Here is a 24,749-nt window from a genome sequence, read left to right on the forward strand (position 1 = left end):
TTATTTGTAGTGGTGGATGGACCTAGAGTCTGTCATACAGAGTCAAGTAAGTCAGAAAGAGAAAAACAAATACCATACGCTAACACATATATATGGAATCTAAGAAAAAGAATGGTTATGAAGATTCTAGGGACAGGACAGGAATAAAGACGCAGTTGTTGAAAATGGACTTGAGGACACGGGGAGGGGGAAGGCTAAGCTGGGCCGAAATGAGAGAGTGGCATGGACTTTTGTATACTACCAAATGTAAAATAGGTAACTAGTGGGAAGCAGCCACATAGCACCGGGAGATCAGCTCGGTGCTTTGTGACCACCTAGAGTGGTGGTATAGGAAAGGTGAGAGGGAGACACAAGAGGGAGGAGATATGAGGATATATGTATATGTATAGCTGTTTCACTTTGGTATAAAGCAGAAAGTAACACAACAGTGTAAAGTGATTATACTCCAATAAAGATGTTAAAAAAAAATTCATGCTTGCAAAGCAATGTTGACAATAGAAAGCTCTTATCTCTTTCAGGTTCTGAGGAATAAATACGGAAGGAACAGTAAATACTCCATTCCATTATAAATTAATGATACAATGCAGGGTTATCTGTACTTCTGTTGAAATCTCTATTGACTTCTCTTGAAAAAAAACACCAGTTTTTTCTTTGGAGAACGATTTGAGGTGTTTATCTTTACATAATACTTATTATCTGCAATGAGGCAGAGTCACCTGGTATATCTATTGTAATATATAACTTACTACTTTTCTGTCACTGGAAAGTGGGGTATTATTTGAGGGGAAATTATTCAAAAGGTGGTCTTGGGATTATGATAAAATCTATTTTGGTCACAGGTTTAAATAGGGCAAAAACTCTGGTAACATTAAGTAAAGCCATCCCTCTTCAGTTATCGCCAATAAATGTAACTAGTGAGAATCATAGTTTTACTAATCCTAATTTAGATTACTGGAAGGTAAATTTTTGTATTATTATCAATTCTCACTATCACCCCCATTTTAAAATGGCCTATAATAGTGAGATCAAGATGAGGCTCTTGTACCCTTGAGCCATAGAGAGAGAAGCAAAAATTTGAAAGGTAGCAAGGAAAAACAATATAGTACATTTTAAAATATTAGCCTCCAGTTTTGCTGAGAATAAACAAAATATTCCTCTTTTGAGATATTAGGGCTATCAAGAATAATCTTACATGCTGTTGGTCATTGAATGTTCGATAAAATAAATAGATAAATGCTAAGAACTTGGACATAATTTAATTTTATTTACTTCTTAGCTTTTACAACTATGAAATTAGAGGTTTGAGTCAGATCATGCCTGGGATTCATTTTATTGTTAAAAATTTGATAGGATTCTGTATAATGCAATATGTTCAAAATGTGCAGTGTACCAAAGTTGAAGTGTATGAGTTATCAAAAATGTATATTATAAGCATATTGATGTGATTTTTGAGGTTTTACACACATGTACGTGGCTCAATTTCTATCTGCAAACTGCAAATTTTATCTGGAATGTTCTCAAGTTTTTATAGCAAAAATAATAATCTGAAAAATAATTCAATTTACTTGAGACCAAAATTCTGGATACTTGGATGTATGAGTTTTTTATGTGGTTTTCAGTATTTTTTTTTAATATGTTGAAACTATATATATAGTAACTAAAATATTTTAATCTCTAAGAATGAGAAATAGGATAAAATATCAAGTTCTCAGAAGTCCATAGTATTTTAACAGGAATAATATTCAAGATTAGTAATAACATTCAAAGGTTAAATAATATGCAGTTTTCTAAGGTTTTATTATGCTCAAAATGAGTGCACACACAGTCAGAAAACACTTGGAATAAGTTAGTTGATAGTATGTTTCCTTTAAGATTAATCACAGTTTAGAACAGGTCACATACATCCACTTATTAAGGAACTTTTACCATCAAAACTTTTAATAACTGACAACTGTCCTGATGTCCTGAGTCACCTCAGTCCCTGAGAGAAATTATCTCTCCTTCTTACTAAATCACACCATATTATATGACAAGGCACATGATGTGTTAGTGGCCACATGCTGACTGAGCAGCTGTACAAAATGAATTAAAACCAAACTTTAAAAACATCTAGAACTGCAAACTTTTTAGAAAGGGAAATTAAAAAAAGATGTTTATGTGGACTACACAATCAAATTGAAATAGATATTTGAACATATTAGAAATTAACATTTTATAAGTTATCTCTGAATTAATAGTTATGTTTCATTATAAACATATTGCATTATATATATTACTATTTAATGGCATGAAATTTACTCCCAAAAAGTGTGTAAATATATGACCTGGCAACATGAATAAAAATGTTATGGAAAAAATTAATAATTATTAAATTACTCAACACGAATTTAAAAAGATCCAAACTTCAAAGGTTTTTATAGAAGGTAATCAACTGATATCAAGGGATATTAGTGCTAATAATTCTAAATATTAGAACTACATATAGTTTTTTGATCTGTATGACAATAATCAATTTATCACCTCTCAACTCCAAATTTATGCTTTAATAAACACTCTGTGTTAATGGATATAATTCTTTTAAATATTTCTCCTTTATAGTGAGCACAATGTTAAGCTTTCTCAGTAGAGGTCACTAGAGGACAGGAAAGAAGTTCTCCTACATAGAAGTTGCACAATTGGTCTGCATCATGAGAGTCAGAACCACCTCAGCTACACATATAGAATGTGTGATCTCTTGGCACCATTTCAGCCTTCACTCAGAATGGTGATCATCATGCTTCAGCTATTTCAACACAAGATACGGTGTATTGCAGGACTTATGCACACCTCAGAGCCGCATATCCCTCTGCTCATCTATCCTAAGGCCCCAGAGTCTTGTAGTCCAAGGATTTCCTGATGCTGTAGCCTTGTCAATGCCATGGACCTCTTGACACAGACATTATACATTCCAGGCCTTCTACTCACACTGATGCTCATACTCCCTTTGTATGCCTGGCCACTGGCTGTGGTTCACCTATGCCCCTTTTGTGCTCTGGAAGGTTGTTTCCTGCTTGACCAGAAACTGTGGATGAGCTCTGGGCCAAACAGGCCAGTGAACTTCTCTCCAGTGGCCTGCAACTATGTCTTCTCTACAGAGACCAAAACCTTAGCCCTGGGAAGGGGACACACTTCTAAGTATGACCTTCCCTAGGTAGTCTTCCCTCAGTTCTCATAGCTCTAAGATTTTTATATCTCACAATCACTTTTATCACTGTTTAATCATTCTTTATATTGAACTTCCTTTTTTCATATCATTGTATGAATTATGCTTCCTGATTTTATTCAGACTGATAGAAAATTGGTATCAGGAACAGTCCCAGAAGATAAGTCCCTAAAGATGAACTTTGGTATTAGTTTTGCACTTGAGCTTAAATGCAATGCTAGCTCCTTGTCAATGAGAAATTGAATGCTGGAGATCTGGCCTGCAGTGGAATCACAAAGTATCACCTGTGGTTGATTGTGAAGAAGTACCAAGTAAAGCATGTACTTTGGGAGCTCATGTGGCTGCTGTACTTGACTGTTTTGGTAGTAATGATGATGTAAGTATCATAATGTACTATAGACTCTTTTGAGCAGAAGTAGCTTGTCCTCTGTTTTCTGAAAAGTTGAGCCTTTGTGTTTGAAAACAGAGTGATAGCTGCATTTGTGGAAGGTGCCTTGGATGCCGATGCTCATTTTACTCAGGGCCAACTACAATCACTCCCTGTTGCCACTAGACACATAACTAATGGTCAAACATCACCATGCTCTAGGGTATTAGATATGCCTGTAACCCAGGAGTAAATAAATTAAAATGATTGCAAGAATTTCCTAATGTATTTTGGCAGAAAACTGAACAGGTGTGGGGATGGATATGAAGGGTTGTTAGAACAAAGAGGGAAGAATATAACAGCAGATTATAACAGTGGATTAATTGATATGGGCACACTTTCTACAGATTTGAGATTTATATCACATCTGTTATTTTTTAAAAACATTGCTTTTGAATTGTTTTCTCTTTTGTTCCCCTAAGAGATTTCAATTACACCAATGTTAGAATGTTTTCCTCTTCCATTTTATCTTATCTCTTCTAAATATTCATTTTCTATGTTCCAGTTAAAATATTTTCTACTGACTTTCTCTAGTTCACTAATCTGTTCTATCTTGTTCAATTGGCTGTTATAATCTTTATTAAATTCTCAATTTCAACTAGTTTTTCCCAATTCTAAATTTCCTATTTGACTTTGTTTATATAGACCACAGTTTTCTAGTATAACTACTATAAATATAATTTTGCCATATTAATATTTAGTATTCAAATCAATTGCTAATAATTCCAAAAACTTATATTTTGTTCCATTTTCATTATTTTTCTTTTCCTTCTTAATCCTGGATATTTTAAGACTGGACATTGCTATGAAAAATATAAAATGTTCTGGATGATATTGCCTTTTTCCAGAAAAGTTTCATCATATTCTCCTACAGATGGACATAGTTAAGTTCATATTGCACTAATTCAAGGTTGTGTTCGTTTTTTTTTTAAGGTTTATCTGCTTGGGATTTATATTCATTCTTAAGATGTAGTCCTTCAGGATCACAACTAAATGTATGAGTCATTTTAATTTTGTCTAATGGCTCCAATTTCTATCTCAGAATGGTGAGACTGCCTCTTACCCTGCACATATATTGTAGACAAACCACTAAATGAAAGGATAACGTCTCTGAGCTTCTCTTCTCACTGGTATCTTTGCTCCTAATTTTTAAAAATTTTCTTATCACTCCAGCATTGTAAGTTTATAAAAGTAAAATCTGCTGTCTTTTCACATTCTCGACAAATTCTTGGGTTGTTGGCCTTTGTTCAGTGTCATTAATTGGCAAATGCCCCCAAGGGGAAACAATGCCTTGATGACTATTTTTTCAACTCTCTGTAGTTCATTTTGTTCTGAAATCATACCTCCAAGTTATGATTCCTTGGAAGATCTTTAATTTTTTCAATTTTTTTTTCAAGAAAATTTGGCTTTGTTGTTTTTCTAGATTGTTCATCTTCCATAAGCTACTATACTATATATGAAACCAGAAATCTCCTTGTCTTTATATTTAGGTATATCTCTATCTAAACAGTAAATTCTATTAGAGTAGACACAATGTCTACATTTTTACATTTTAATCTGAAGTATCTTGGCACTCTGTAATAGAATTTAATTATGCATATCAGAAAGGGTAAAAGTAGACTCAAAGAAATAAAACAGAACATTGATCTAGTAAAAATTCCAAGATAAAATAGTGCATTTGTATGAGGTGGTCTTGTGGAACTGGGCAGCAGAGGTAATTAGAAATTTTTCAGTTGTCCAGGTGTGTTGCTGAGGATGGTGCCCACTAGGACAATAATCAAAGTTGTTTTACATGGGTCTCAGTACCAGCAACATCTGTGCTTCCTCTGAACAATTGTTAAGAAAGATTTCTTGCAATGAATGTTTTACTTCTCATAAATTAGTGTGTTTATTTCTGATATAACCATTCAGGAATTCAGAAATTAATAGCAGCTTACCTTTAGTTATTCAGTTGTGCTTCTTGGGATACCATTTACATTAAGCTTTATTTTTGCTTTCCTACTATTTTTTTTCTCTTGGCCTGTTTTTATTATATACATAAAACTTTCCCTTGGTGGTGTTGAATATGTAAATCTTGGTAGGTTGTTTCAAATTCTCTTTAATAAGAAGTAAAATATATATTAATAAATACATAAATAAAATTAAAATCAAAGGCAAAGAGAATGTGGGCTTCCTCCTCCTCCTGACTTACCTATTTTTATAAACTACAGGTAAATTTACATATGATAGCTTGAGTAAGTAGTAAAAACTTCAAATATAATGGCCTGAGTGAATAAAGAACTTATTGTTTCACACTACAAGTAGCTCAGAGTCAATGAAGTACCATAGTTTTCTTCCTTGGTGTTTCTATATTGTCAGGGCTTCAGTGTTTCTACAGTTCCTCTGGCTTTCTTTCATGCTGGCTGCACATCCTCTACTCTTGTATACTCACACAATGATAACAAAAGACAGGAAGGCATTCTCTCTTTTTGACACTAGGGGGAAGAAACTTTCTCATGAGCCAACTGGAAGACTTACCTTTATGTTTCATTATTTAGGAAGTCAGATTTTTGTGTCTAAGCAGATTACTGACAAAGGGACTGTAATTTATTGATTTGTTTAGATTAATCAATATTCATCTCTTGTTACTGGGAAAGGTAACCATGAAGCACATCACTGTGTAACATATTTTAAAAAATCAAGATTCTAGAATCAAAGAAAAAAGGGAGTAATGATAATTGAGTAGAAAAAGCGGTGGTATCTACCACGCTCCCTTTAAACTACCATAGTTTCTAGGATTAAAACATCAATCATTGGGCTTCTCTGGTGGCGCAGTGGTTGAGAGTCCACCTGCCGATGCAGGGGACACGGGTTGATGCCCTGGTCTGGGAAGATCCCACATGCTGCGGAGTGGCTAGGCCCGTGAGCCATGGCCACCGAGCCTGCGCATCTGGAGCCTGTGCTCCGCAGCGGGAGAGCCCACAACAGTGAGAGGCCCGCATACCGCAAATAAATAAAAAATAAATAAATAAATAAATCATCAACCATCCATTCATTTAACAAAAAAATAACTAAGCATATAATGTATCCCAGCTATAGTTCTAGAAAAAGATATAGAGCAGTTGACAAAAGCAGTAAAATCCCAGGTGGAGAGGATAGAAAAAAAAAAATTAAAGTTAGTAACGTGTAATATATAGACCATAATAAGGGCTAAGGAGAAAAAAATAAATAAAACCATGAATGAGGATATAAAGGAAATACATTTTTCTATATTGTAGCTACTGAAGACATACAAAGAAGGAAACTTTTGTTTAGAGTCTTGGAGAAATTGACAGGGCAAATGGAGTGGATGTTTTGAGAAGGAGCAAAACAGGTAGAGGAAACAAGTGCAACTGTTTAGAAACAGAAGCATATCTACACTAAAAAGATCAGTGTGGATAAAATGGAATAGATAAGAAAGATAATTGTAGTCTATTATAAAAGAGTTGGTTTTTAATCTGAATGTGATGAATGGCCACTTTTTTGAACAGGAAAGTGACGCAATGTATCTGAAATTTTAAGAGAATAATTTTGGCTGCTACATGAGAATGGATTGAATGAGAGAAGGACAAAAATAGGGAGACCAGGGCTTCCCTGGTGGCACAGTGGTTGAGAGCCCACCTGCCGATGCAGGGGACAGGGGTTCGTGCCCCGGTCTGGGAAGATTCCACATGTCGCGGAGCGGCTAGGCCCGTGAGCCATAGCCACTGAGCCTGCGCGTCTAGAGCCTGTGCTTCGCAACAGGAGAGGCCACAACAGTGAGAGGCCCGCATACCGCAAAAAAAAAAAAAAAAAAATTAGGGAGACCAGTTAAAGAGCTACTCAGACTATTTAGATAATATAGGTGTGAGCTGATTGTGGCTTGGATTAAGGTAGTGGCAGAGAAAGAGGTGGGTAAGTGGTCAGATTCTGAATATATTTTGAAAATAAATCTGAGAGCTTTGCTGATGTTTGGGATGTGGGGATATGTGGAGTGCAGGAAGGGGAGATGATCTAAAGATAGAACAAACATATTTTGCCTGAGAGATTAAAATAAGTGTTCTTTGTTTTTCTACCTAAATATTACTCCCTTAACATTTGTAACTTTATAAAATTCTAGATAAATTTTAACTTTTTTCATGTAGTTCTGAGTTTTCTAAAACTATACTCTTTCCATTATTTCACAAGGATATTCTGAATTGTATTGTATTTACTTGTGTCTTTGGATCTAAAGTGGGTCTCCAATAACTAACAAACAGATAAATTGTAAAAATTCACCCTGTCAATCTCTGCCATTTGATAAACAGCTTCTCACTTACTGCTTTCAAGATTCTCTCTTGTTTTGGATGTTAGCACTACAATTATAATGTGTTTCAGCATGGATCTCTTCCAGCATGGATGTAATTGCAATTCCTGGATGTGTAGATTCATGTATTTCCAAAAAATTGGGAAATTTTTAGGTTTTATTTCTTCATATATTCTCTCTGTCCCTTTCTTTCCTCTCCTTCAGATATTCCCATAATATATATGTTGATCTTCTTTACTTTTATTAATTTTTATTGGAGTATAGTTGCTTTACAATGTTGTGTAAGTTTCTACTGTACAACAAAGTGAATCACATGTATCTCCTCTTTTGTGTATTTCCTTCCCATTTGAGTCATGACAGAGCATTGAGTAGAGTTCCCTGTGCTATATAGTATGTTCTCATTAGCTATCTATTTTATACATAGTATCAATAGTGCAAATATGTCAATCTCAATCTCCCAATTCATCCCACCCCCACTTTCCTGTCTTGGTATCCATACATATGTTCTCTATGTCTGAGTCTCTATTTTTGCTTTGCAGCTAAGATCATCTATACCATTTTTCTATATTCCACATATATGTGCTAATATACGACATGTGTTTTTCTCTTCCTGTTTTACTTCACTCTGCATGACAGACTCTAGGTCCATCCACGTCTGTCCAGTTTTGTTCCTTATTATGGCTGAATAATATTCCATTGTACATATGTAGCACACCTTCTTTATCCATTCCTCTATCAACGGACATTTAGCATTTGTTGCCTGTAGATTTTCTGATGATGCCCAACTAACCAGTGTTAGGTGATACCTCATTGTAGTTTTGATTTGCATTTCTCTAATAATTAGTGATGTTGAGCATCTTTTCATATGCTTTTTGACCATCTATATATCTCTTTGGAGAATGTCTATTTAGGTCTTCAGCCCATTTTTTTTTCTTTTATTAACATCTTTATTGGAAATAGTTGCTTTATAATGTTGTGTTAGTTTCTGCTGTATAACAAAGTGAATCAGCTATATGTATACATATATCCCCATATCCCCTCCCTCTTGTGTCTCACTACCACCTTCCCTATCCCACCCCTCTAGGTGTCACAAAACAGCAAGCTGATCCCCCTGTGCTATGCAGCTTCTTCCCACTAGCTATCTATTTTACATTTGGTAGTGTATATATATCAATTCTACTCTCTCACTTCATCCCAGCTTACCCTTCCCTTTCCCCGTGTCCTCAAGCCCATTCTCTACGTATGTGTCTTTATTCCTGTGCTGTCCCTAGGTTCTTCAGAACCTTGTTTTTTTTTTTTTTTTTTTTTTAGATTCCATATATATGTGTTAGCATACAGTATTTGTTTTTCTCTTTCTGACTTACTTCACTCTGTATGAGAGACTCTAGGTCCATCCACCTCACAAAAAATAACTCAGTTTCATTCCATTGTATATATGTGCCACATCTTCTTAATCCATTCATCTGTTGATCAACACTTAGGTTGCTTCCATGTCCTGGCTATTGTAAATAGAGCTGCAATGAACATTGTGGTACATGACTGTTTTTGAATGATGATATTCTCAGGGTATATGCCCTGTAGTGGGATTGCTGGGTCATATGGTAGTTCTATTTTTAGTTTTTTAAAGGAATCTCCATACTGTTCTCCATAGTGGTTGTAACAATTTACATTCCCATCAACAGTGCAGGAGGGTTCCCTTTTCTCCACACCCTTTCCAGCATTTATTGTTTTTAGATATTTTATGATGACCATTTTGACTGGTGTGAAGTGATACCTCACTATAGTTTTTATTTTACTTCTCTAAGCATTAGTGAAGTTTAGCATCCCTTCTTGTGTTTGTTGGCAATCTGTATATCTTCTTAGGAGAAATGTCTATTTAGGTCTTTTGCCCATTTTGAATTGTGTTGCTTGTTTTTTTGATATTGAGCTGCATGAAATCTTTTTATATTTTGGAGATTAATCCTTTGTCAGTTTTTTCATTTGCAGATAATCTCTCCCATTCTGAGGACTGTCTTTTCATATGTTTATGGATTTCTTTGCTGTGCAAAAGCTTTAAGTTCATTAGGTCCCATTTTCTTTTTCTTTTTATTTCCACTTCTGTAGGAGGTGTATCAAAATGGATCTTGTTTTCATTTATGTCGTACCGTGTTCTGCCTATGTTTTCCTCTATGAGTTTTATAGTGTCTGGCCTTACATTTATGTCTTTAACCCATTTTGAGTTTATTTTTGTTTATGGTGTTAGGGAGTGTTCTAATTTCATTCTTTTACATGTAGCTGTCCAGTTTTCCCAGCACCACTTATTGAAGAGGCTGTCTTTTCTCCATTGTGTATTCTTGCCTCCTTTATCAAAAATAAGGTGACCATATGTGTGTTGGTTTATCTCTGGGCTTTCTATCCTCTTCCTGTTTCTGTTTTTGTGTCAGTACCATACTGTCTTGATTACTGTTGCTTTGTAGTATAGTCTGAAATCAGGGAGCTTGATTCCTCCAGCTCCTTTTTTCGTTCTCAAGATTGCTTTGGCTATTCAGGGTCTTTTATGGTTCCACACAAATTTTGGAATTTTTTGTTTTATTTATGTGAGAAATGCCATTGGTAGTTTGATAAGGATTACATTGAATGTGTATATTGCTTTGGGTGGTAGTGTCATTTTCACAATGTTGATATTTCCAATCCAAGAACATGGTATATCTCTCCATCTGCTTGTATCATCTTTAGTTTCATCAGTGTCTTATAGTTTTCTGCATACAGGTCTTTTGTCTCCTTAGGTGCGTTTATAATTAGGTATTTTATTCTTTTGTTGCACTGGTAAATGGGATTGTTTCCTTAATTTCATTTTCTGATCTTTCATTTCTAGTGTATAGGAATGCAACAGTTTTCTATGTATTAATTTTGGAATCTGTGAATTTACTAAATCCATTGATGAGCTCCAGTAGTTTTCTGGTGGCATCTTTAGCATTTTCCATGCATAGTATCATGTCATCTGCAAACAGTGACAGTGTTATTCTTCTTTTCCAGTTCGGATTCTGGTATTTCTTTTTCTTCTCTGATTGCTGTGTCCAGGACTTCCAAAACTATGATGAACAATAGTGTTGAGAGTGAACACTCTTCTCTTTTTCCTAATCTTAGAGGAAATGCTTATGCTTTGTCACCATTGAGAATGATGTTTGCTGTGAGTTTGTCATATATGGCCTTCATTATGTTGAGGTAGGTTCCCTCTATGCCCACTTTATGGTGAGTTTTTATCTTAAATGTGTGTTGAATTTTGCCAAAATCTTTTTCTGCATCTATTGAGATGATCATATGTTTTTTTTTATTTGTTAATATGGTGTATCATATTTGTTGATTTGTGTGTATTGAAGAATCCTTGCATCCCTGGGATAAATCCCACTTGATCATGGTGTGTGATCCTTTTACTGTGTTTTTGGATTTCGTTTGCTAGTATTTTATTGAAGATTTTGTGCAACTGTGCATCAGTGTTATTGGCCTGTAATTTTCTTTTTTTGTGATATCTTTGGTTCTTGTATCAGGGTAATGGTGGCCTCATAGAATGAGTGTAGGTGTGTTTTCCCCTATGCAAGTTTTGGAATAGTTTGAGAAGGATAGCCATTAGGTTTTCCCTAATTGTTTGATAGAATTCACCTGTGAGGCCCAATGGTCCTGGATTTTTGTTCATTGGAAAAATTTTAATCAGTTTCAATTTCATTACATGTGATTGGTCTGTTTGTATTTTCTGTTTTCCTGGTTGAGTCTTGGAAAGTTGTACTTTTCTAAGAATTTGTCCCTTTCTTCCAGGTCATACATTTTGTTGGCATACAGTTGCTTTATTAGTCTCTTATGATCCCTTGTATTTCTGTGGTGCTTGTTGTAAATTCTCCTTTTGTATTTCTAATTTTATTGATTTGAGTCCTCTCCCTTTTTTTTCTTGGTGAGTCTGGCTAAAGGTTTATCAGCTTTATCTATTCAAAGAACCAGCTTTTAGTTTCATTGTTCTTTGCTATTTTTTTCTTCATTTCTATTTCATTTATTTCTGCTCTGATCTTTATGATTTCTCTCCTCTGCTAACTTTGGGTTTTATTTGTTCTTTTTTCTCTAGTTGCTTTAGGTGTAGGGTTCAGTTGCTTATTTCAGATTTTTCTTGTGTCTTGAGGTGGGATTGTATTGTTATAAACTTCCTTCTTAGATCTTCTTTTGCTACATCCCATAGGATTTGGGCCATCATGTTATCATTGACATTTGTTTCTAGGCATTTTTTGATTTCTTCTCATTTTCTTCAATGATCCCTTGGTTATTTAGTAGCATATTGTTTAGCTTCCATGTTTTTGTGTTTTTTACAGGTTTTTTTTTCCCCCTGTAACTGATTTCTAATCTCATAGTGTTGTGGTCAGAAAAGATGCTTCATACAATTGAAATTTTCTTAAATTTACCAAGGCTTGATGTGTGACCCAATATGTGACCTGTGTTGGATAATATTCCATGCGCACTTGAGAGGAAGGTATGTTCTTCTTCTTTTGGATGGAATGTCCTAAAAATATCAATTAAATCTATCTGGTCTATTGTGTCATTTAAGCCTTGTGTTTCCTTATTAATTTTCTGTCTTGATGATGTATCCATTGGTGTAAGTAGAGTGTTAAAGTCACCCACTATTATTGTGTTACTGTCAATTTCCCCTTTTATGCCTGTTAGTATTTGCCTTATGTATAGAGGTGCTCCTATGTTGGGTGCATAATTATTTACAATTGTTATATCTTCTTTTTGGATTGATCTCTTGATCATTATGTAGTGGACTTTCTTTTCTCTTGTAATAGTCTTTATTTTAAAGTCTATTTTGTCTGCTATGAGTATTGCTACTCCAGCTTTCTTTTGATTTCCATTTGCATAGAATATCTTTTTCCATCCCCTCACTTTCTGTCTGTATGTGTCCCTTGGTCTGAAGTGGGTCTCTTGTAGACAGCATATATATGGGTCTTGTTTTTAGATCCATTCAACCAGTCTGTGCCTTTCGATTGGAGCATTTAATCCATTTACATTTAAGGTAATTATTGATATGTATGTTCTTATTACCATTTTGTTAATTGTTTGGGGTTTGTTTTTGTATGTCTTTTTTTTCTCTTGTATTTCCCACCAAGAGTACTCCCTTTAGCATTTGTTGTAAAGCTGCTTCGGTGGTGCTTAATCCTCTTAGCATTTGCTGGTCTGTAATGCTTTTGATTTCTGCATTGAATCTGAATATTATCCTTGCTGGTAGACTAAACTTGGTTGTAGATTTTTCCATTTAATCACTTTAAATATGTCTTGTCACTCCCTTCTGGCCTCCAGAGTTTCTCTGAAAAATCAGTTGATAACCTTATGGGGATTCCTTGTATTTTTTTGTTACTTTTCCTTTTTTGCTTTTAATATTTTTTCTTTGTATTTTATTTTTGTTAGTTTGATTATTGTGTCTTGGCATGTTTCTCCTTGGGTTTATCCTGTATGGGCCTCTCTGTACTTCCTGGACTTGACTGACTATTTTCTTTCCCATATCAGAGAACTTTTCAAATATAACCTCCATATATTTTCTCAGGCCTGTTGCCTTTCTCTTCTTCTTCTGGGAGCCCTATAATTCGAATGTTGGTGCCTTTAATGTTGTCCCAGTGATGTCTGAGACTGTTCTCATTTCTTTCCTTATTTTTTTTTCTTTATTCTCCTCCAGGACAGGTATTTCTACCATTCTATCTTCCAGCTCACTTATTCATTCTTCTGCCTCAGTTATTCTGCTATTGATTCTTTCTAGTGTATTTTTCATTTCAGTTGTTGTTTTGTTCATCACTGATTGTTTGTACTTTAGTTCTTCTATGTCCTTGTTAAACATTTCTTTTATCTTCTCAATTCATGCCTCCAGTCTATTTCTGAAATCTTGGATCATCTTTACTATCATTACTCTGAATTTTTTTTCTGGTAGTTTGCCTATTGCCACTTCACTTAGTTTGTCTTTATCTTTTTACCTTTTTCCTTCATCTGTAACATATTAGTCAGTCATCTCATTTTGTCTAACCTACTGTTTTTATGGTCTCCTTTCTTCTTAGTTCCTCTTGCTTCTGTTGTCTGTCCCCTGGTGAGTGAGGTTGATCCAGGTGCTTATGTAGGCTCTCTGGTCAGAGGGACTGGTGCCTGCAATCTGGTGGGTGGAAATGAGTCTTTTCCTTCTGATGGGCAGGATGGTATCAGATGGTGTGTTTCGGGTTGTCTGTGAGCTTAGTTTGATTTTATGCAGCTTTTCTGCTGATGGGTGTGTCTGTTCCTGTCTTGCTGGTTTTTTGGCATGAAGTGTCCAGCACTGGATCCTGCAAGCAGTTGGGCAGAGCTGGGTCTTGGTGTTGAAATGGATACCTCTAGGAGAGTGCATGCCAATTAATATTCCCTGAGCCCAGGAATTCTCTGGTGGTCCAGCATCCTGGACTTAGCACTCCCACCCCCAGAGGCCCAGGTCCAATCTCTGGCTGGAAACCAAGAGCCTGCAAGCCATGCTATACACATTGAGAAATAATAAATAAAAGAAAGAAAAAAGAAAACAAAAAAAGAAAAGGAAAGGAAACAAACAGACAAACAAAACCAAAGACCGATAGCAAAGACAAAAACTAACACACAGTATCAAGAACAACACAACACACACACAGACACTCACACTGAAAAAAATAATACTAGAAAGAAAACATACAGACACACCAAATCCATGACAAATGTTAACAAAACCAAACTAACAGAAACAAAGGAGCAGACAGAAAAGGAAAAAGAAAAGAGAAAAAGAAGGGAGAGTGAGTTAAAGCAGCAGCTGATTGGGGCACACTTACTCCCTCAGGCTAGGGAGGCATACAATGGCCACAATTGGGGTGTGCACGAGTTGCCTGCAGCGATGGGAACTGGCAGGATGTTGCAGCAGACTGTGGCCCACTCACTCTAGTGGGAGTCCCTCCCAGTTCCCACAGAAGCAGGGGCAGGAGTGTGGGGGCTGTGGTGGTCCCACCCCTTGCACTCATCTCAAAAATGTCACCTCATTTCCTAGGCAGACCATGATTCATTTTGGGGCATTCCTTGCTGTGGAGCCCCTCACTCTCATTCCCTCTGTTGTATTTACACAGCCAACAGTGTCTCTCCCTGAAGCTGCTCCCTTAACCCCATGCTTTAGCATTCAGACCCCATCAGCACTGGCAGAATTCCATCTCAGGCAGGGGCACCCAGAGCTTATTCCCCAGGAGGCTTTGTGTTGGGTGGCACACTGGACCCCAGAGCCTATGCAGAATGAGGATGCCTTGGTTTGAGGGATGGGTGAGACTACTCAGATGTGAGCCTTTCCCAGTACCCACAGAGGCTGAAGAAGCTGGTGGGTGGGGAAAGGGGTTGTAATGGCTGCCCCATCCCTTGTGCACAACTCAACAATGATGCCTTGCTTATATGGTGTCCCAGGCTTTTTTTGAAAACATTTTCAGTTGTGGAGTTCCTTACTCCTGTCCCTTCAGGCTGTTTTTTAACAGCCAACAGCTGTCTCCACACCTCAGGTCTGAACTCCAAACCCCACTTTCCAGCCCCCAGCCACCCTCAGCAACAGGCAACTCATGACTCAGGCTGGGATGCATAGAGCTGCAGTGCAGACTATGTGCACAGTTCTTACTTTGTCCTGCCTTCCACAGACTATTTGCTGCATTCTCTTTTGACCCTCTTTTTCTGTCCTGGCAGATTTCTCCACCATGAGTGAGTTTTTCTGAGTGCAGGGACCTCCCCTCAGATTCCCTCTAAGGTTGCTGGTCCATTTTATGATTCTTCTTTTCCTTTTTCTTCTTTCTTTCATCCTACCTGGCTCTGAGGGGATTTTTCTTGTCTTTTTAGGTGTTTGAATTCTTCTGCTAATGATCAGCAGGAGTTCTGCAGTTGGGTGGAGGGTCTAAAGTGATGTCTGCCTGCTTCTTCTGAATCTTCTTGGTGCTGGTGGAGAAGAGTTTAGAGTTTTTGCTCATGCTGACTTTACTCTCCTTCTTCTTGTGATATTTGTTTCTTTCTCGGTTTGCTGGTTGGAAGACGAAGATGAGGAGGAGCTGGTGCTCTCTTGAATCATCATTTGACATAGCAATCCCCCACCCCACCTGACAAACAGATCCTCTCTTTGTGTCTGGCTGCTCTTTGCCACTGCAGTGGCTGCAGCTATGGCTGCTGCTGGGCCTGGCCATTCATGTCTCTCACAGGGAGAGAAGTGGAAGAGCAGCAGCAACAACTATTCTATTTTAATTTTTACAAATGGCTAAAAAGACCATGAGATTTTGAGGAAAACATTTTAGGCTTTTCAAGAGTTATTTATGAACACTACAGCAGTGTTCTATAAAGTTTCATGACTCAAACAATAGTAGATGTTACTAGACATATAATTTAATTGATTGATTAACACAGAGAAAATGTTAACTTAGCATCTCTGCTGCATTTCCTGATCAGTCACCCAAGGATGTCTCAAGCACATAGTTATGATTACAGTTTTGGTTCCTGTTAAATAATTTTCCTTTGGATAAATTTCTCAATTGCCAACCAGGTTGGTATTTCATTTGTTGCTTCAAGTGTTAAAAAACATTTTTTTTTCAAATAATACATACTGAATCAAATATTAGTTAAGTGCAAATACGAGGGAAATAAGGGTAACATTTTGAAAGTGGCATTAATTTTGACTTTAGGTTATGATTTATCTGATTGAAATAGGTTTAATGAAGTAGTCTAATAAATATGTTCATTCTCATCACTTGATAAGTAGTTACTTCAATACTTTAACTGATATTCTAATCTGTGAAGGAGGTCTGCAGTGGGAAATAATTGTACTTATTATTTTTGTCTCAAACATGAATATTTTAAAGAAATGTAAAATAAATTGAAGAGAAATGTTGAGAACCTTCTAAATATAATATAACCTAGGAACTAGAGTTTTCAGTTGGTTTTAAATTATGGTGATTAAGGAATGACATCAGCAAGATAATGACATAGGAAGCCCTAGACCCTCCTACCCCCATGAACACAATGATTCAACAAGAATACATTGACAAAGTCCCTTTATGAGAAATTTAGAATCTATTTGAGGGGCTCCTTCACCCCAGTCAAGCATGAAACCAGCTGCATCAAATCCAGTAGGGAAAATTGGGACTTCCTCTTAAAATAACAAATAAATGGAATGATAGCTCATGGTCATAGATTGGAAGACAATACTGTTAAAGTGTTCATACTATTCAAAATCATCTGCACATTCATGCAATACCTTTGAAAAATGTCATGACATGTTTTACAGAAATAGGAAAACAATTCTAAAATTCATATGGAAACACAATTGACCTCAATAACCAAAATGATCTTGAGAATGAAAAATAAATCTGGTAGCATCACACCTCCTAATTTCAAAACATATCACAAAGCTACAGTAATTAAGGCAGCCTGGTACTAGAATAAAGATGGTCATTTAGATCAATGGAATAGAATAGAGAGCCCAGAAGTAAACTCACACATATACAGCCATCTGATCTTTGACAAGGGTGCTAAAAATACATAGTTAAGAAAGCATAGTCTCTTCAACAAATGGTGCTGTGAAAACTGGATATGCACATGTAAAGAATGAAACTGCATCCTTTTCTGACACCAAACAAAAAAGTCAAATCAAAGTGAATTAAAGATGTAAACATAAGGCCTGAAGTCATAAACTCTTAGAAGAAAACAGTAGAAAAACTTTATTACATTGCTCTTGGCAATGATTTATTGTATATGACACCAAAAACACAAGAAAGAAAATTAAAAACAGACAATATGTACTTTATCAATCTAAAAACTTTCTGTTCAGGAAGGAAAGAATTAACTGAATAAAAAGACAACATATAGAATGGGAGGAAATATTGCAAACTATATGTCTGATAAGGAATTAATATCCAAAAAATATAAATAACTCATAAACACAATAATAAAAATATAATAACCTAATTAAAATGAGCAAAGGACTTAAATAGGCATTTGTTTAAAGAAGGCATACAAATAAACAAAAAGTATAGGAAAAGGTACTCAACATCATTATTATCAGGGATCGGCCAATTAAAACCACAATGAGATATTACCTCACACTTGCAAATGTTGGCAAGAATTTGGAGATTGAAACTCATATACATATGTTGGTAAGAATGTAAAATGTTGCAGCAGCTATGGAAAACAGTACAGATGTTTCTCAAAAAATTAAAAATAGAGCTACCCTAAGATCCAACAGTCCCACTCCTGTGTATTAGTCCAAAATAATTTAAATCAAGATCTCACAGGATCTGCACTACCATGTACACTGCTGCATTATTCACAATTGTCAAGATGTGGAAACAAATTAAATACCCATTGATGGATGAATAGACAAAGAAAATATGGTATATATATATATATATATATAAAATAGAATATTATTCAACCTAAATAAAGAAAGAAATCCTGCCATACGTGACAACATGTATGAGCCTTGAAGGCATTATGATAAGTGAAATAAGCCAGACACAGGACAAATACTGTATGATTTCACTTATGTGATGTATCTAAATAGGCAATCTTACAGGAGCAGGGAGTAGAATGATGATTGCCAGGGGCTGAGGGCTTGGGGAAATGGGGAGTTGTTGCTTAACAAGTATGAAATATGTATGTTAGATGAATAAGTTCAAGAGATCTGCTGTGGAACACTTGCCTATAATTAACAATATTGTACTGTAGATTTAAAATTTTTTAAGGGGATAAATCCCATGTTAAATGTTCTTACTATGATAAAAAAAATATAGTGCTCAGGGTCTTTTCTTTGCTACATTATTGCAAGAGATGATGCAACAAATTCATTTATAATTGGAATTTAAGAGAATTCTACAGGTATTATTTAAAAACTGTTTTGGTATAGGGCAGCACTATGAAATGGTTGCCTGTGGAATTTCCAAACATGGTCAAATTGTGTCAATGGAATATCTACTTCTTTTGTTTGTTTAACAATAGGGACAAATAATTGCAGGATCTAAGGCTTAGGAAATATAAAGGTTATTTGGCCCTTAAGTGAATTCTAACTTTCCTCCCTCAAAACACTTTTTACTTATGCCCAGTTCTAAAGGATATGATAAATTTCTTACTTCTCATTACTAGAAAAAATAGGAAGTATCTGATGATGGATTTGTACAAACATTTTGCAGGGCAGTTTGGTATTATCTATCTAAATTACTATTTAATATATATGAATTTTAATGAGCCATGTGCATACTGACATAATTGTGAATCATCAAAACTAATTTAATTACTTTTTTCTCTGTTGACAGTCAAACTAAATGAATGAAATAGAAATAATAGAAATGAGCCAATGGTGAAAGAAGTCTTCAATCTAAAATAAATTAATAGTAAATTAGAAGATAGGAAGCAGTTTTGAAGCAAGAGATAAAGATAAAAGAGTCTCTGCAATTATTGAATTGGATGATATTTCTATATTATGAAGACATGACAAGAAAGATCCAGAGTGACTGAAGGAAAATAATTAATGTTGATAAAATTAGAAAATGAGCCCACTTTAACTTTTTCACTTTTACCTTTAGTGCTCATTTTTATGAATATTCCTTAAAAGAGGATTCATGATATGCTTACTTCCAACTGATTTTTAATAATATAAACCTAGACACTAATAATTATTTAATAATTATTGAAATTAAAATAGTATCAATCATGCTTATTGTTGTTCATAGTGTGTTCAAAGAATATATTGTGAAAGAGAGGCTCCAGAACTTCATCAAGCAAATCAAAGTTTTTAATCGTTTTCAAATAAAGAATATAAAAATATCATATTCAGCATTGATACCTTATTTTATAACATAAAAGTTTGTAACTATAATGAAATTCCAACTCAGATAAAATCCTCATATTTAAGTTTGGTAGCATTCATTCTATGGGATATTACTAACATGAACAAGTATTAAAAATGACAATTAAGATAGCTTAAAGCTATAAATAAAGCAATTTATATTTTAGTACCAGGGGCAGAAAAATGTCATGTTATTTCACATTTTGATTTGATGCAAGGCTTACCTGATTTCCATGATTGTTAACATCATTCTTCCTTAAACAAAAGCAATATACATTGCTTGGTTTCTCACTATTCTAAACAAAAATTTTCTATTTTTGATAACAAGGGGGAATAATTTTTCTTATATTTCTTTGAATTTGTTACTGAAGAAAAGGAAGTAACTTCTGTTTTAAGTCTCCTTCATTTGTTAGTCATGTAGCATTTCTTCTCATTGTACTATGTCATATTGTAAGGATTTTATTCTATTAAAAACACTTTGAAGAATAATCTTGAGAGCAGACATATAGACATAATTGTTACTGAGAAAAAAAAATTTAAATAAAAATGTTATTTATATTTCCTCAGTCTATGATGTGAAAAGGTGGAGGAGAATTTAAACTCCTCTGTGAAGATAATCCTAACTTTATATGAAGGTTACCTTCTTATACAAATAGGTGGAATCACCTTCTATCCAAGAAAAATATTCCTTACACTTTATGTTATTTTTACTAAAGTACCAATTCGACTAAATGTTTATTTTGTTCTTTTTATTTTTAAATATTTCTTATTTTTCCAGCTTTATTGAGACATAATTGATGTACTACATTGTTTAAGTTTAAGGTGGGCATACAATATGTCAATTTGATGCATTTATATATGCAAAATATTTATCATTAACACTCTCATCTCATCACATAAATTGCTATTTCTTTTTGTGCTGAGAACACTAAAGATCTACACTCTTAGCAGCATTCAAGTATATAATATAGTATTAACAATGATCACCATGCTGTAATTAGATCCCCAGAACTTATTACTCTTTTAACTGGATGTTTGTACCCTTTGACCAACATCTCCTCATTGCCTCTATTCTACTCCCTAATCCCTGGCAACCACCATTCTACTTTGTTTCTGAGTTTGGCTTTTTTAGATTACACATATAAGCAATATATTTGTCTTTTTCTGTCTCACTTATTTCACTTAGCATAATGTCCTCAAGCTTCATCCATAATGCTGCAAATGACAGGATTTCCTTCTTTCTCATGGCTGATATTCAATTATATAGATAAAATTTTATGCATTCATCCATTGAAGAACTGTAAACAAATGGCTTTAATTACAAACATCAATAAAAACAATTTAGTTAGTTAATCAACTACTACATAATAAGTGAATCCCTATTGTGTGCTAGATTATTGAGATAGCTAGAGAATCGAAATAAAAAACAAACAGCTCCTCAACCTTGTAGCTTAGAGTTTAACAATAGTAATTATCATTAGTCAAATAATTATATGTAATTAAATAATCATTGTAAACAGTATTAATTAAAAGGGAATTGATTTTATTAGAAGAAATGAATTTGATGTGAATTATTAGAAAAATGAATTTAAGCAGAGACCTGATGTTGTGGGTAGAAGAGAGTAAAGATGTTTTCCAAGACAGAAAGAAAGTAAGTGTGAAGACTTTAATGTGTGAAAGAACATAAGACTTTCCCAAACTATGAAAAATCATTTGGCTGTAATAGACAGTTTCAGTTTGAGAAATGCAAACAATAATGCAAACAGTTAGAATATAAAAACATATGAGATTTCAACTGTCATCATTAGTAAACCAGAAAGGAAGAAAAGGAAGAAATGGCTTTTATGTTGCTGTATACTTATTTATGATATTTATCCATTTATGCCATATATATGTATGACAAAGAGGCATAAATGGATAAATTCTCATAGATACTTCAGCACAGTCTTTATTCCCTTACCAATTAGTCTGTTCACTCAGTTGCAATTTAATTATCCCCTGAATTTTTATCAAAAGTTCTTATGATAAATGGGCTTATACACTCAACTTCAATACTTCAAATAAAATTATTACTGAGAACACCATATTTTCTTCAGCACTCACTTTATAAAAGCCTATGTGATCATATACATTAGGATGTATTACTAAAATACAGCTTCACAATAAACAAATTCAATGCACTCCCTATCAAACTACCAATGGCATTTTTTCACAGAACTAAAACAAAAAAATTCACAATTTGTGTGGAACCATAAAAGACCCTGAATAGACAAAGTAATTTGAAAAAAAAAAATGGAGCTGGAGGAATCAGGCTCCCTGGCTTCAGATTACACTACAAAGCTTCAGTAATCAAGACAGTATGGTACTGGCACAAAAACAGAAATATAGATCAATGGAACAGGATATAAATCCCAGAGATAGGGCTTCCCTGGTGGCACAGTGGTTGAGAGTCTGCCTGCCGATGCAGGGGACAAGGGTTTGTGCCCCGGTCCAGGAAGATCCCACATGCCATGGAGTGGCTGGGCCTGTGAGCCATGGCCGCTGGGTCTGTGCGTCCGAAGCCTGTGCTCCACAATGGGAGATGCCACAACAGTGAGAGGCCTGCATACCACAAAAAAAGAAGAAAAAAAAAAGCCCAGAGATAAACCCATGCACCTATGGTCACCTCATTTTTGATAAAGGAGGCAAGAATATACAATGGAGAAAAGACAGCCTCTTCAATAAGTTGTGCTCCCTTATCCTTCAGTAAGGGAGGGTGGGAGTGAGGCAAAAGAGGGAGGGGATATGGGGATATACGTATACATATAACTGATTCACTTTGTAATGTACCAGAAACTAACACAACATTGTAAAGCAACTATACTCCAATAAAGATGTTAAAAAAAGAAAAAAAAATGGGCTGAAGACCTAAATAGAAATTTCTCCAAAGAGATATACAGATGGCCAAAAGGCATATGGAAAGATACTCAACATCACTAATTATTAGAGAAATGCAAATCAAAACTACAATGTGGTATCACCTCACACTGGTCAGAATGGCTATCATCAAAAAATTTACAAACAATAAATGCTGGAGAGGGTGTAGATCAAAGGGAATCCTCTTGCACTGTAGGTGGGAATGTAATTTGATACAGCCACTATGGAGAAAAGTATGGAGGTTCCTTAAAAAACTAAAAATAGAACACTGTATGACCCAGCAATCCCACTATTGGGCTTATACCCTGAGAAAACCATAATTCAAAAAGAGTCATGTACCACAATGTTCATTGCAGCACTATTTACAATAGCCAGGACATGGAAGCAACCTAAGTGTTGATCAACAGATGAATGGATAAAGAAGATGTGGCACATATATACAATGGAATATTACTCAGCCATAAAAAGAAACGAAATTGAGTTATTTGTAGTGAGGTGGATGGACCTAGAGTCTGTCATAGAGAGTGAAGTTAGTCAGAAAGAGAAAAACAAATACTGTATGCTAACACATATATATGGAATCTAAAAAAATGGTTATGAAGAACCTAGGGGCAGTACAGGAATAAAGATGCAGAAGTAGAGAATAGGCTTGAGGATACACGGAGGGGGAAGGGTAAGCTGTGACAAAGTGAGAGAGTGGCATGGACATATATCCACTACCAAACGTAAAATAGATAGCTGGTGGGAAGAAGCCGCATAGTCCAGGGAGATCAGCTCGTGCTTTGTGACCACCTAGAGGGGTGGGATAAGGAGGGTGGGAGGGAGACGCAAGAGGGAGGACATATGGGGATGTATGTATATATATAGCTGATTCACTTTGTTATACAGCAGAATGTGAAACACCATTGTAAAGTAATTATACTCCAAAAAAAATGTTTAAAAAATAAATTAATAAAATAAAATACAGCTTCAGTTCTCCTGATAAATACAACTGATTCTCCTTTTTTTCCATGAAAACTTCAAAACTTTATCTTAATTTTTAGAAAAGTCTGTTTGATTTTTGTGGATATAAAATGTTTTTTGTTTTAACATTTTGTCAACATCAAGCACACAAGTTTCCTCACTCTGCCATTTTTTTTTATTAAAATAACTTCACAGCAAAAGTGTTTTACTGCAAGTTTCCACAAATTCTGTGTTTATGTGTTGTGTGTGTTGGCTCAATAATTTATATCTAGCAGAGACACCTTCCAATTAGTTGACAATTATGCATGTTAGTTTTTATAATCTTAAATTAAAAGGTAGGTAAGAATAAAAATAGGTAAGTTGTTCCATGTATATTTTATTTTTGGAAATAAAATATGTTCATTAATAGAAACAATCTACTACAGAAATCCACTGCAAGGTGTTGCATTTGAATACAGTTGTATTCTCTAATGATTCATCCTGTCTTGTTCAAGGGAAGGGTGATATATTCAGCTAATAAAATTAAAAGGTAGTACTAGTCTTGAGATTTTCTAGAATAGCATATGTTGCCCTTTTCCTTTTTTAATTTGTTTTTATATTTCTGGATTCCATATCACTGTAGTAGATGCTGTTGCTGGTCTATCCTTATTCCATTGGTCTTTACTATTTCATACTTATTTGGTCAAATTCCGTATATCAGCATTCAGTTTTCTTGATGGAGCCCACTCAACTGCATGCCTGGCTGGCCAGAATTGTCAGAGAATTAAGAATCCCTTCAAGTGGTCTTCAGCCAATGACTGGCAAAAGTTGTTATACATGTCTTACCTGATTAATTGTTCAGAAAACAAAGCTCTTCTGTGTAGATCTACAACTAACTTCTTCCAACAAACTCCAGTAGAATTATGTTCCAGTTGCTCAAAGTGATAAATTGCTTGAAAACATATCTTTTATTTTATTCCTTTCCCATTTTCCTAGCTGCTTTTTCTCCAAATCATCATTATTTGCCTTCATCTTCCCCAAAATGGACATCAGATCTCAACTGAGTTCTATTTTAGACTGTCTCTTTGCCATTCTCCAGTATTCTTTTACT

Source organism: Lagenorhynchus albirostris, chromosome 18, assembly GCF_949774975.1.
Source record: "Lagenorhynchus albirostris chromosome 18, mLagAlb1.1, whole genome shotgun sequence".
Lineage (NCBI taxonomy): Eukaryota > Metazoa > Chordata > Mammalia > Artiodactyla > Delphinidae > Lagenorhynchus > Lagenorhynchus albirostris.